Source organism: Panthera uncia, chromosome A2 (assembly GCF_023721935.1).
Source record: "Panthera uncia isolate 11264 chromosome A2, Puncia_PCG_1.0, whole genome shotgun sequence".
NCBI classification, from domain to species: domain Eukaryota; kingdom Metazoa; phylum Chordata; class Mammalia; order Carnivora; family Felidae; genus Panthera; species Panthera uncia.
In genome coordinates, this window is record NC_064816.1 from 42519266 (window position 1) to 42531818 (window position 12553).

Genomic DNA, 12553 nt, shown 5'->3' on the forward strand with positions numbered 1-12553 from the left:
TTTCTTTCTTTCTTTCTTTCTTTCTTTCTTTCTTTCTTTCTTTCTTTTTCTAGCTTCTTTCCTTCCTTCCTTCCTTCCTTCCTTCCTTTCCCACTGCTTCATGTCTTTACCAGTGTTTTGGCATTTCTCACATGTGCTTTTTAAAAAGTGTGTTTGCATGCGAGTGCTCATGCATGCACACGTGATTCTGCCATGGATTGTAAGCTTTTCCCTGCAGACTCTACTGACCTTCCATCCCCCTGTCATGACCTTATTTCTATTATAATAATTGATAGCTTTGAGATCACTGTTTTTTAATACTATAATGGAAGAATCATGTGATTTCTGGTTCACAGCTTATTAGTCATTAATTGATACTTTGATTCGGTATGCATTAATTGAGTGCTTTGTGACAGATTGTTCAAAATGTTAGGAATATAGTGGTGAACAAACAGTCCAGCTATAGACAAGACATTCCTGTTATCCTGGAGTTTGCATTCTATGGAAAAGACAGAAGATAAATAACAGAGCAGGAGAAACATCAAATAAGTGGTATGTAGGGAATTAAAATAGGAAATTTGTAAGTTGTAATTTTAGATTCGTGTTTAATTTAGCTGAGATCTGAAGAAATGGACTGTGAAGGTCAGGGAGAACAGTTTATGCAGAGACCATAAGGCAACAATCAAGTTGTTTGAAGAATGTGAAGGAGATCACTATCACCAGTGTGTTGGGTGAGGGTGAGATGCCAGAGAGATGAGGGTGAGTGGTTTGGATTTTATATTCTTGGGTGGTTTTGGAGGTTTCAAACTGCAGAGTGGTATTATATGATCAGTATTACTCATGTGGTGTTTGGAGAATGGATTTGATAGAGAAGAGAGGTAGTAGTGATCCTAGATAGGAAATGATGATACTAACCCAAGCATGAGGCAGTTTGTTGGCAGTTATTCCTGGTAATAAACATGGAGATGGACGGATAGATTGTGGGATATGCTTGAGGTAGAGTTAAAGATTTTCTGAAGGTTTGGGAGGTTAATTAAAGAAAGAAGTTTGTCTTTGCAACCTTAGATAAGTGGCTTAAATGTTTCTAATGGCAGGCCCTTCATAAAACCAGATTTATAGATACATCATTGATTCCTAGCTCGGGGTGATTTTGTCATCATTCATCCCCAAACTTGGGGACATGTGGCAATATCTGGAGATAGTTTTAATAGTCACAACTATATATGGTGTTGATGCTACTAGTGACTAGTGGGTAGAGACCAGAGATGATGCTAAAATCCTGCAGTATACAGGACAGCTGCCTCAACAAAGAATCCTCTGGCCTCAAATGTCAATAGTGCCTAGGTGGAGAAATCCTGAAATACATTTACCCACTTCACAAAGAGATTGTGAGGATTAGCTGAAACAATATATTATAAAGCAGGATGAGAGTTTTAAATTCTGTACAAAGTGTTACTGATGCCTTGATTTTACAGTGTCTCTTGGGATAAAGACAATAAATTCTCACAGTTAACTAATTTAAGGGACATCTTCTCCTGAATGAATGTGGTGCATTTTTTGAATGTGGTACTTTGGGTATTAGCCCCATCATGCTTCAGTAGAGTAGCAAAGAAGAATTGAAAATTTTAATTTCAAAGTTTTTTTCAACTCCCCTATAGGCACCATTTAAAATTATGTTGTAGAAAGGTTAATTATAAAATTCACTGGAAATAGGTTTCAAAGTAAACTTTTAGTTTTAAGATAAAGTGCTGGGTGGGAGAACAGGAAATGTCAGGAGGATTGTGCCACCTTTCCCCCTAAGAAATGCCAAGGAAATTAAAGAGGCTGGAGAGAGAGTGGAGGCATGGATGGACTAGCCAGTTCTACATTCCTTCTGTCTCCGGCAGTCAGCACCCACCACACCCAGGACTCTGCACCAAGCTGTTGTTAGCAACTTCGCACAGGACAAGACACCTCCCTCCGAGGAGTTCTGCCTCAAAATGAGAACGAGTCTGCTTTACCTCCAATTCACTTCAAGAATACAATAAAAGAGAGGTTAAGAAAAAAAAAATACCTCAATGAGTTCTTAATTGGGTACAAGATAATGTCGGTAGAAGTTTAAAAGATTTAACCAGCAGTAAATATTCAAGGCAGTCATTTGAAGTAATCAATGGCTAGGCAGATTCATACATTAGCTGGCAGAGAATCACTTAATCAACAAGTTCAAATAAAAAAGAGAATTAAAAATGCAGAACTGAAAATATAGAGAATTAACAAAGTTGCTAATTATACCCAGGTACCTTATTCCTCCAGTCATTGACTATTTAAACATTTTTTAAAATTGCTAAAAATAACCAGTTATCAAAAGATTCATTTCTTTTCAGAAGACCCCCTTACTTAGATTGATGGCCAGGTCCAGCAGGCAGCTAGAAAAAAGTACTAGAGAATGAAGTACTAGGAAATCACCCCAGAATAGAAAGTCTTGAGAATCCTTCAGCTGGCATATTCTGCTGGGGAGAAAATTTCTTTTTTCTTTTTTAGTCTTTATCACTTAAAAGTTCCAGACTTTTCTCTTTGCATTCAGACATTGTATGATAGCATCTATCACATAGACAGTGAGCCACAATCATGATAATATGCTAAAACTGATATAATGCATGATTTTCTTTGTTTGAAAGATTCTTAGTTATGTTCTGATCCCAATCCTCATCAACCTCCTCTACAGTCTCCTTTATATAAAATAAAATATATGAAAGTGTTTTTAGTCTTAAAGAGGAGGCTATTTTCAGTATTACCAACTAGGAGAACAAGGCTCTTAAGCCATATAGTAGAGTCACTTGTTAGAATGAGACATTCCTACAGGCATTTTTCTTTGCTTTTTGAAGGAAATATGACTTTTTTTCTGCCTTCAAAGAGCAGCTTCTATTTCTTTCTCTGGCTTTAGTAGCCATTAAGCAATTCTTCATTTTGAAGGATACATATAGATCCCCAAACATTTTCTGGTTGGAGAAAAACAGTGCATATTTTCAAGACTCCCTGACTTCAAGTTTCCTAGTTCTTATTTAATAACATAACGGGGTGATCACCACGATGTGTTGTCACCTATGCTTTCCTTAGAAAAACCATGGAAATAGGAGTTACAAGTATTTGTTCTAAGTTTAGCACTGTTAAAAACTACCTCTGTGGCCTTGGGCAAGTCATGTACATTGACTTTCAGCTTAAATGTAGGAATTTTTAAGTAGAAGGGGTCATTTTGTTAGGTGTATTTGAAACCTTCTGGAATGTAAGAACCATACCCATGTGGATTTGAAACATGATGGGATTGTTAGGACTTACTGAGGGTGGGTTTTTTTCCAAACTCTCAGGCGATGGAAACTTTCACAGTCAATCTCCCAATATTTTTACATTACTTGTAATTAATTTTCTTCAATTTGCAGACTATAGAAATTTAAGGTTCAGAGAAGCTGAGTAATGTACTCAGGGTTACATAGCTAGCTGCTGGTAGAGCTTGGACTTTAAATGAAATCTGCTGGCCCACAAAATGGCTCCTTCTGCAGTTTATTAGCTGGTTATTTAATCTGAGAATGGCTATACCTTTTTAGTAACATAATTTATTACTAAAATATATACATATCTTTATACATGCATAAAAACTCAACAACCTAAGTATAGAGGGAATGTGCCTCAACATAATAAAGCCATGTGTAAGAAATCCACACCTAACATCATACTCAGTAATGAAAAACTGAAAGCTTTTTTTCTAAGATCAGGAACAAGATAAAGATGCCCACTTTTACCACTTCTATTCAACATATTACTGGAAATCCTAGCCAGAGCAATTAGGTAAGAAAAAGAAATAAAAGGTGTCTAAATCAGAAAAGTAGAAGTTAAAGTGTCTCTATTTGCAGGTAGCCTGAGAGTATGTATAGAAAACCTTAAAGACTCCACCAAAAAGCTATTAGAACTAATAAATGAATTCAGTAAAGATGCAAGGTACAAAACCAACATACAAAAATGAAGTGTTTCTATACACTAACAACAACTACCAGAAAAACATAGTAAGAAAATAATCCCAATTACAATTGAATCAGAAAACAAGAAACCTAGGAATAAATTTAAACAAGGAGGTAAAAATCTATACACTGGAGAGTAGAAATCATTGATTAAAGAAATTAAAATACAAATAAATAGATATTCCTTGTTGATGGATTAGAAAAGTTAATTTTGTTAAAATATCCATACTACCTAAAGGCATCTATAGATTCATTGCTAACCCTATAAAAATTCCAATGGCATTTTTTTACAGAAAGAGAACAACTCATTCTAAAATTCATATGGAATGGCAAAAGACTGAATTGCCAAAGCCATCTTTAGAAAGGGGAACAAAGCTGGAGGCCTCATGACCTTATACTTCCTGATTCCAAACTGCATTACAAAGTTGTAGTAATCAAAAAAAGTATGATATTGGCATGAAAACAGACAAATAGATCAGTGGAATTGAGAGGCCCCAAATAAACCCATGCATACATGCTCAGTTAATTTGCAGCAAAGGAACCAAGAACAGACAATAGAGAAAGAATAGTCTCTTCAATACATGGTGTTGGCATGACTGGACAGCCACATGCAAAAGAATCAGACCAGACCCCTATCTTATACCATATACAAAAATCAGCTGAAAATGCAGTAAAAACTTGAAAGTAAGACCTGAGACCATAAAACTCCTAGGGGAAAAACAAAAACAAACATTGGGAGTAAGCTGTTTGACTTTGGTCTTTGCAGTATTTTTTGGGGGAGGGGGGTGGGGGGAGGATTTGACACCGAAAGCAAACGTACTATAAGCAAAAATAAACAAACGGGACCACACCAAAGTAAAAAGCTTCTGCCCAGCAAATAAAACCACCAACAAAATGAAATGGGAACCTTCTGAATGGGAAAAATTATGTGTAAATAATTTATCCATTAAAGGGTTAATATCTAGACTGTATAAGGAGCTTACGCAACTCAGTAACAACAAAATATTAAATTGGGCAGATGAACTAAATAGACCTTTTTCCAAGGAAGAAATACAGAGGACCAAAGGTAGATTAAAAGATGCTCAACATTACTAATTATTAGGGAAATGCGAATCAAAACTACAGTGAGATACCATTTTATACCGTTAGAATGGTCATTATCAAAAAGGATGAGAAATACCAATTGTTGGTGTGTAAAAGGTATCCTTGTGCACTGTTGATGGGAATATATTGATGCAGCTACTATCAAAAACAGTATGGAGGGGCGCCTCAGTGGCTCAGTCGGTTGGGTGTCCGACTTTGGCTCAGGTCATGATCTCGCAGTCCCTGAGTTCAAGCCCCGCGTCGGGCTCTGTCCTGACAACTCAGAGCCTGGAGCCCGTTTCAGATTCTGTGTCTCCCTCTCTCTCTCTGACCCTCCCCCATTCATGCTCTGTCTCTCTCTGTCTCAAAAATAAATAAACGTTAAAAAATTAAAAAAAAAAACCAGTATGGAGATTCCTAAAAAAATTAAATACAGAATTACCATGTGATACAGCAGTTCCTCTTCTTGGGTATATATCCACGGGAAAGTGGATCTCAAAGAGAAATCTGTATTCCCATGTTCATTGCAGCATTATTCACAATAGCCACATTATGGAAACAACTTACGTGACCATCATTGGTTGAATGGATCAAGATGTGGTGCGCGCACGCACACACACACACACATACATACATACATACATACATACAATAGAATATTATTCAGCCACTAGAAAGAAGGAAATCCTGCAATTTACAACAACGTGGATGGACCTCATGGGTGCTATGTTAGTTGAAATAAATCAGAGAAAGACCAATCCAGCATGGTATTATTTGTATTACTTTATGTACTTCATATATTTTATCCTTTGTATATTTTTTAAATATATAACCGTAAATGTATATTTTATATATTGCTTTATTTTATTTACTGGTTAATGCTTTCTTATCTAGGGCTCAGGGGATGTTCATTTATTGTATCCTTGAAATTAATATTTCCATTTTATAAAATGAAAGGATTTGGACTAAATGATTACAAAATGACTAGTTGGTTCTTGACTGCTGGAGACAATATGTATCATTACCTACCATTTTAGCGATGCACATTGTGTACAAGATACGATGCTAAGTGCTCTCTCTGAGAAATGGTGTGCTATCATTATGGTGGTATGATGGCCGTGCATGTGGATAATATCCATAATCTGCTTGTCCACAGATTCTTTCCTTCCTATCATATTTATGAGAGAAATAAATGCATAAAGAGAGGAAAAGAAAGCAAAATTGAGCACTTTATGTTAACCTGGACTTGGGCTAATATAGAATTGAAGTGTTATATTTTTAACTGCATGGAAGGGTTCACTCTCCTTAAGCTACTTAGTCTATACTTGGCCTAGTTTGGCTTGCTCAGTTCCATTCTGAGTGCATGCATTTCTTTGTTACATAGAGGGATCAGGTACCAAGTCAGCGTATCATCCTAGATGGTCATATTGAGAGAAAAGGGAAAATGTCAGAGCATATCTAGGTGCATTGACCCTCCACGCCCCTTGGAAGCTCTACCCACACGAGATGTGGCCCTATCAGTGCCCTAAAATTGTCAAACTCAGATCAATTTCCCTCCTTTTCCTAGTCAAGAAATAGGATTCTGGGCATAATCTCTTTACATAGGTGACAAAAATAACATAGAAGTTCAAATTATAAGCCCAGAGTTGCCTAGCCAGTAAGAACAGAAGCAGTATGTTGACTTGGTTATATATTAATATATAAAACAAGGTTTCTTCAAATTTCTTTCCTTTTTTCTTGGAATCTCTTCATAAATAATTTATATGAGTGTCAGGCATTTATTTTACATCTGTATATTCAAAAGTTCATCATGAATGTAGCAAACGATTATAATTTTTAAGTTTTTGAATTTCATTGTAAATTCTGTTTTGTAACTTGTATTTTAAGTTTTATATTCATTCACTGTCGTAGCCCATGAGGAGTTCTTATGGATACTTGGAAATGCAGAGGAGTGGTTATCTTTCAGGATCTTTGATGTATACACTTGAATAAATAGGTCTAGTATAATTCATATTTATTGACATATTCATTATTCAGCAAAAAAATTGCATACATCTTTTTAATTATTCCCAAACTTTCAGTGCCATCAAATCTTAACAATGAATTAATTCCTTTGATGTTATTATACACATTTAATGAAATTGTATGCAACTACACAAAAAAATAGCATAAGCTTCTCTTTTGATCCTAAAAATAGGTAAAGTGTTTCTTTTGCAATTGTAGAATCTGTTCACAGATTCTTTTTGGAGTTTTGCACTTTTGTGTGTTTCTGCTTGCTGCTTTGGTTAAGCAAAGTAAGACTTCTGGATGGCTTTTAAAATTCTACACAGCCTTGAAAAAAATCATGCTTTAAATAAATAGTGTTTAATTAAGAAAAAACAATTACTTTTGAACCTTTTTCCTCCTTCCTGATTTAGGGCACAAAAGAAAAAAAAAATTTTGAGAAAAATGTGTTAATTTTTATGTCAGGATTCTCAAAGGCATCACATTGGATAAAATTACCCTGGTCAGAGGAGTAGCAACCTGTCAATTCTTGAAGAACCACTTGGAGTTTGAAATAGTAATTTACTGAGTAGATAATTGAGAAAGTTGAATTAGGACAAGATTTCTGGGCCTAATAATATACAAATGTATCATAATTATCAGTATAGAATGCTGTGAAATCCACTTTGAAACTGAAAATATCTCATTTGTATTTCAGTATTTATACTTAAATATTTACATTTATTTTTATTTACTGTTACTATTTTTTTTAAGACAGAGAGGGGGAGGGGTAGACAGAGAAGGAGAGAGATAATCCCTAGCAAGTGCTGTGCCCTATGTGGAGCCAGATGCAGGGCTTGATCCCATGACCCCGGGATCATGACCTGAGCCAAAATCAAGAGTCAGACACTTAACCGACTGAGACACCTAGGTCCTTTGTCACTGATTTTTTTTTCTTTTTAATAATCACAATTTTTTTTTTGAGTTTTTGGTAAGAAAGGGGTCATAACAATGAATTACCTTTAGCAAGATAATTCCACAGTGTTAACTGTCTTTTCTTATGGACTGTTGAGTTTAAAACAGCTTTTTAGCCTTCTCACTGTACTTTTTAATATGTGGATGATTTTCTGTCATATCCAAGATATTATTTAAAATTTTTTTTTAACGTTTATTTATTTTTGAGACAGAGAGAGACAGAGCATGAACAGGGGAGGGGCAGCGAGAGAGGGAGACCCAGAATCTGAAACAGGCTCCAGGCTCTGAGCTGTCAGCACAGAGCCTGACGCGGGGCTCGAACTCACGGACCGTGAGATCATGACCTGGGCCTGAGTCAGACGCTTAACCAACCGAGCCACCCAGGCGCCCCACCAAGATATTATTTAATAATACAAAGTATTTCACATTTTGAGATACCACTATTTTTTTTTTCTAATTATGAAAGAATACCATGAAAATGCAGAAAAGTATAATCGCTGGTTTAAGTGGGATTCCGCAACCTAATTTTAGATTTTTTTGACCATTTCAGGAGCCATACTTTTTTTTTTCCAAGTTAAACTTCTATCAGAGACTTGCAATTTAATTATAGGGACTTCTATCACTCTGGTACTATTTTGGGCCTAAATGCAACATAGGATGTTCTTAATTATAAGCTCCCAGAGGGCAGGGATTATATATGTCTCATTCTCAATAGGCTAACACACTGTCAGGTGCATAGTGGCTATTCAGTAATGAATGACAATTATGATTATGCAGTTTAAAAATAGTCCCTCAGTTCTTTTGCCCTGGAGTCCAAATAAGAATATTAGAAACCCGGAATGAAATAGGAATAATATTTGTCTCAGCAAAGTGACATGTACATGGCTCTCAAAACACTGGCTGTTGGTTTTTTTCTTTTTCAGAAACAACATTATTAAATAAACTTGTGTAATGAGTGGCTAACATGGTATATCCTATGCACGTAACTAAGGAAACAATGAATCAGCAGTTCTGAAAAATAAAAGTCTCATTTTGAGGAAATGTGAAGTAATTGAATGCATACCGTTTCTTTGCATTTAAAGTACAGAGGTGGTGAATACTCAAGAATATTCCAGCTATTCGATTTCTGTGTCTTAGTAGATAGTTATGTTTCCTGACTGGTGAGAATATTTTGCCTGTACTTGTTTCATAGATAGACGTTCTCAGGACGTGCTTTTTCCTTGCCTGCACTCTCTTCCCTTCTTTTACTTCTCAAGTCAGTCATTGAAACAGGACTCTTGAGGTAAAATGAAGAAGAAGAGAAGTAATACCTCCCTGCTTCCTCTTGCTAAACAATAGGGAGAGATCAAAGTTAGGGTCGGAACCGGTATTGTCAACTTCTAAAAGAGCCTGCTCATCATGTCTAACTTTATTTGACAGTATCTATACAGGCTTCTGTATCTAAAGATGATTTCATTGTCAATATGCAATCAGGCAGGTCAATGTTCATTTCATTTGTGAAGAAAACCACATCAAGCAAATTTCATTACAAAACCTAAAAGTCGATATACATTTGCACCAGTGTTTTCTAAAAAAATGAGTATGAGTACTGCTTTACCCTGAAATAACATTTTTATGGATTGGGTTTTTGACTAAAAGAAGTAGGAAGCCATATTTACTTTTGGACTATTATTGGACAGTGTTTGGTATGAAGATAGTGATACGAAGAATGACTTTGGAGCTCATTTTGTTTTGAATGTGTTTATTGGTCAGGCATGGTACCTATACAAGTTGAAAATGACTATGTAAAAAAATACTCCTATGTATCAACTGGTAAATGTCAGAACATTACTACTACTGCTACTTCATAGCTAGTAGTTGTTTAGTGTGCAGTATTTATGGACACTCTGATACGAATTTTCTTTTGATTTTTCATTAATTTTTGTAACTCATAAGAGAGTACAGTAGTGTAAGCTAAATGCTGTATGTAGCACCTGCCACACAATAGATGTTTTTATTTCCCTTAAGAGTTTAATACAATTTGTCCTTCTAGGTGTTGCCCACCGTTTCACAGAGCTTTTGAGTCCTTTGCTAGGTTCTCTTTCATCTCACACAAGAGGGGGAGACAGAGAGATGGTTTTACATGAGCCAGACCTGGAGGAGGCATCTACCCCTTTAGCCACATTCTGTTGGCAAGAACTTGGTCATGTGGTACACCTCACTGCAGGGGAGTCTGGGAAATATAATCCAGGCCTGTGTGCAGGGGGGAGAGAAATTTAAGTTTGGTGAACAAGTAGCTAATCTCTTCCACAAGGGGGTGTTATTTCTCCTTTTATAGATAGGAAAATAAGACCTAAAGTTCAAATAATATCTGATATCATATACTTGGCTAATGGTGATACCACATCTGTCTAAAAGTCCATGTTTGTAATCATTGCCTTCTCATTAAACCCTGGGCTGTACAGTGCGCTACCTTCCTGTGATTTACCTTGGAATCACATAGTATCTTCCCAATGAAAAGATTAGCCAGGGAGATGCAAACTAAGCTTTGACTTTATGCTCTGTGCAGGGGCCTCCATTAGACCTTGCTGTAGCTCCATTGACAATGCTGAAATCCTAAAACAGAAGTAATAAGTACAACTTTGGGGAAAATTTCAAGAACCAGCTGGCATTTCCTGTGCTAGCTCATTCTACTATCATGACAACACGTAGTGCTCCAGTTGGGAGCTGTTTTGTCAACCTTTGTTCCTGTTGAGAGTGATGAGCAGGGTCCTTCTGCAGAACCATGGCTAGTGTGGAGTACGAGTGACAAGTAAAAATTTGTATAAGGCACTGAGTTTTTATTTTGTGCTGTGGTTGTTACTGAAGCATAGCCTAGCCTTTTCTGAATGGTAACATAGTATGTCTGTCTTACAGGAATTTTTTTAGAAGTAAATAAATATGTCCATGTCCCTGTGTCTGTGTATCCAATGATATTTATTCAAGTCTTATTTAATAAGTATGGTTGAAATTTATGCTATAACCACACAATAGAATATATAGAACTCATACAACAGTTACAATTTAAGCCTGTATTTACCCTACATGAAAAGATGTCCATGATCTATGATTATGTCGAAAATGTAAGTTGACAAATACATAAAATTATATATATATGTTATTTCATAATGTCAATAAGAACTTTATTCCCACTTTTGTGAGACTTCACAGGAAGAGAGCTGGAGGAGGTGATGGCATCTAGCACTATTCCTGATGTAGTTCCACTTACTGCCATCTTTTGCCTGAATCACCAAATAATGGTCTTCCTACCTCTGCTTTGGCCCCTCTAATCCTTTTTCCACACAATAGCCAGTGTGGTCTTTGTAACAGATGTTTTATGTATTTTTTTCTCTTATTAAAAACTGAAGGTTTACCCTCAGTGTTACTATGCAAAGCTCCATGTCTTATCCTGGGTTCCTAAAAAACAGAACAAAGACACAGTGTTAACATTTTACTGGGAGGTGCAGTCCTACAACGGAGAGAGTGAGGACAAAGGGTGATGAGAAAGACAAGACGACACAGCAGAGAGGTGTGTTACCAAGGTGGCCACTGCTTTATGATCTGCTTGAGATCAAGAATGGTTGCTTGACAGGTACAGTGTCTTTGACTATGTGAGACATTCCTGATGTGTGTACACAACAACACATCTTAAAGGAAAGCACATCTCATCAGAAAGAGGAGCTGTGAGAGAATTTGTCTGCTGGCTCCTTCAGGTCTCCTGTAGGTAAACTCCCCCATGCATATGGGTTCCATCATCCAGGCCCTGTGAAGATGCTTAGGAAGTGGATTCCACATGTGCTGCAGTGAATCAACTGAATGTGAACTTAACAGTGGGTAGCATGGATTTGGGGGCATGTGGCACTTGGCGTTCAGGAGGAAATATCTAGTGGGCTCACATGAAATTTCACAGCAACCACACAGGCTGAGGTAGAACAAAGTGGCAGAGGGTCCAGTAATGGGGGGAGGGTAGAAAAAACTTTGAGCATGTAATGTGTTGTGTTGTGATGGATATAGTTGATCATAGTTGGGAACCTAGGTCCTGGCACACTCAAGTCCTTACTGGGTGTAGAAACAGGTTAGTTCTTGTTTCCTTTTCCTATCCCTTACTAATTTATTTAGGTTCTCAACTCTGTTTCCACTCTCTTTTGTTCTCAGTTCTTTCTTACCATCTTTGAATTGTTTGACTCTGCCTACTTCCTTCACCACATCAAAAGCTCAACAGAAGCAAAGCCTTTTTATTGTCCCCCCCCCAAAGGTAAACACAGAGTAGAAAAGCAAATAGTAGTTAATTGATGAATGACAGTGACAATATTTATTTAACAATTATCATATTTTAGGTAATAATATAATTTCTCTGATAATTGGATTTTCAAAGGCTTCTTGGGTCAGGTCTCCACTATTACTTTAGTTTGTTCTTTTTCTGTAGAGAACTAGATACATGTTTCCTGACATGAATTAGAATCAACTCTTCTTTTAAATTCCCGTGTTAAAGGCATTCCAAAACCTGTTTGATATAAAAATAA

General features: G+C 36.5%; 1 protein-coding gene across 1 annotated transcript in view; it reads left to right on the top strand.

The window, feature by feature from the left end:
• Positions 1-12553, top strand: part of CNTN4 (contactin 4) — an 895772-nt gene that overhangs the window by 102341 nt on the left and 780878 nt on the right. The window lies entirely within an intron of this gene.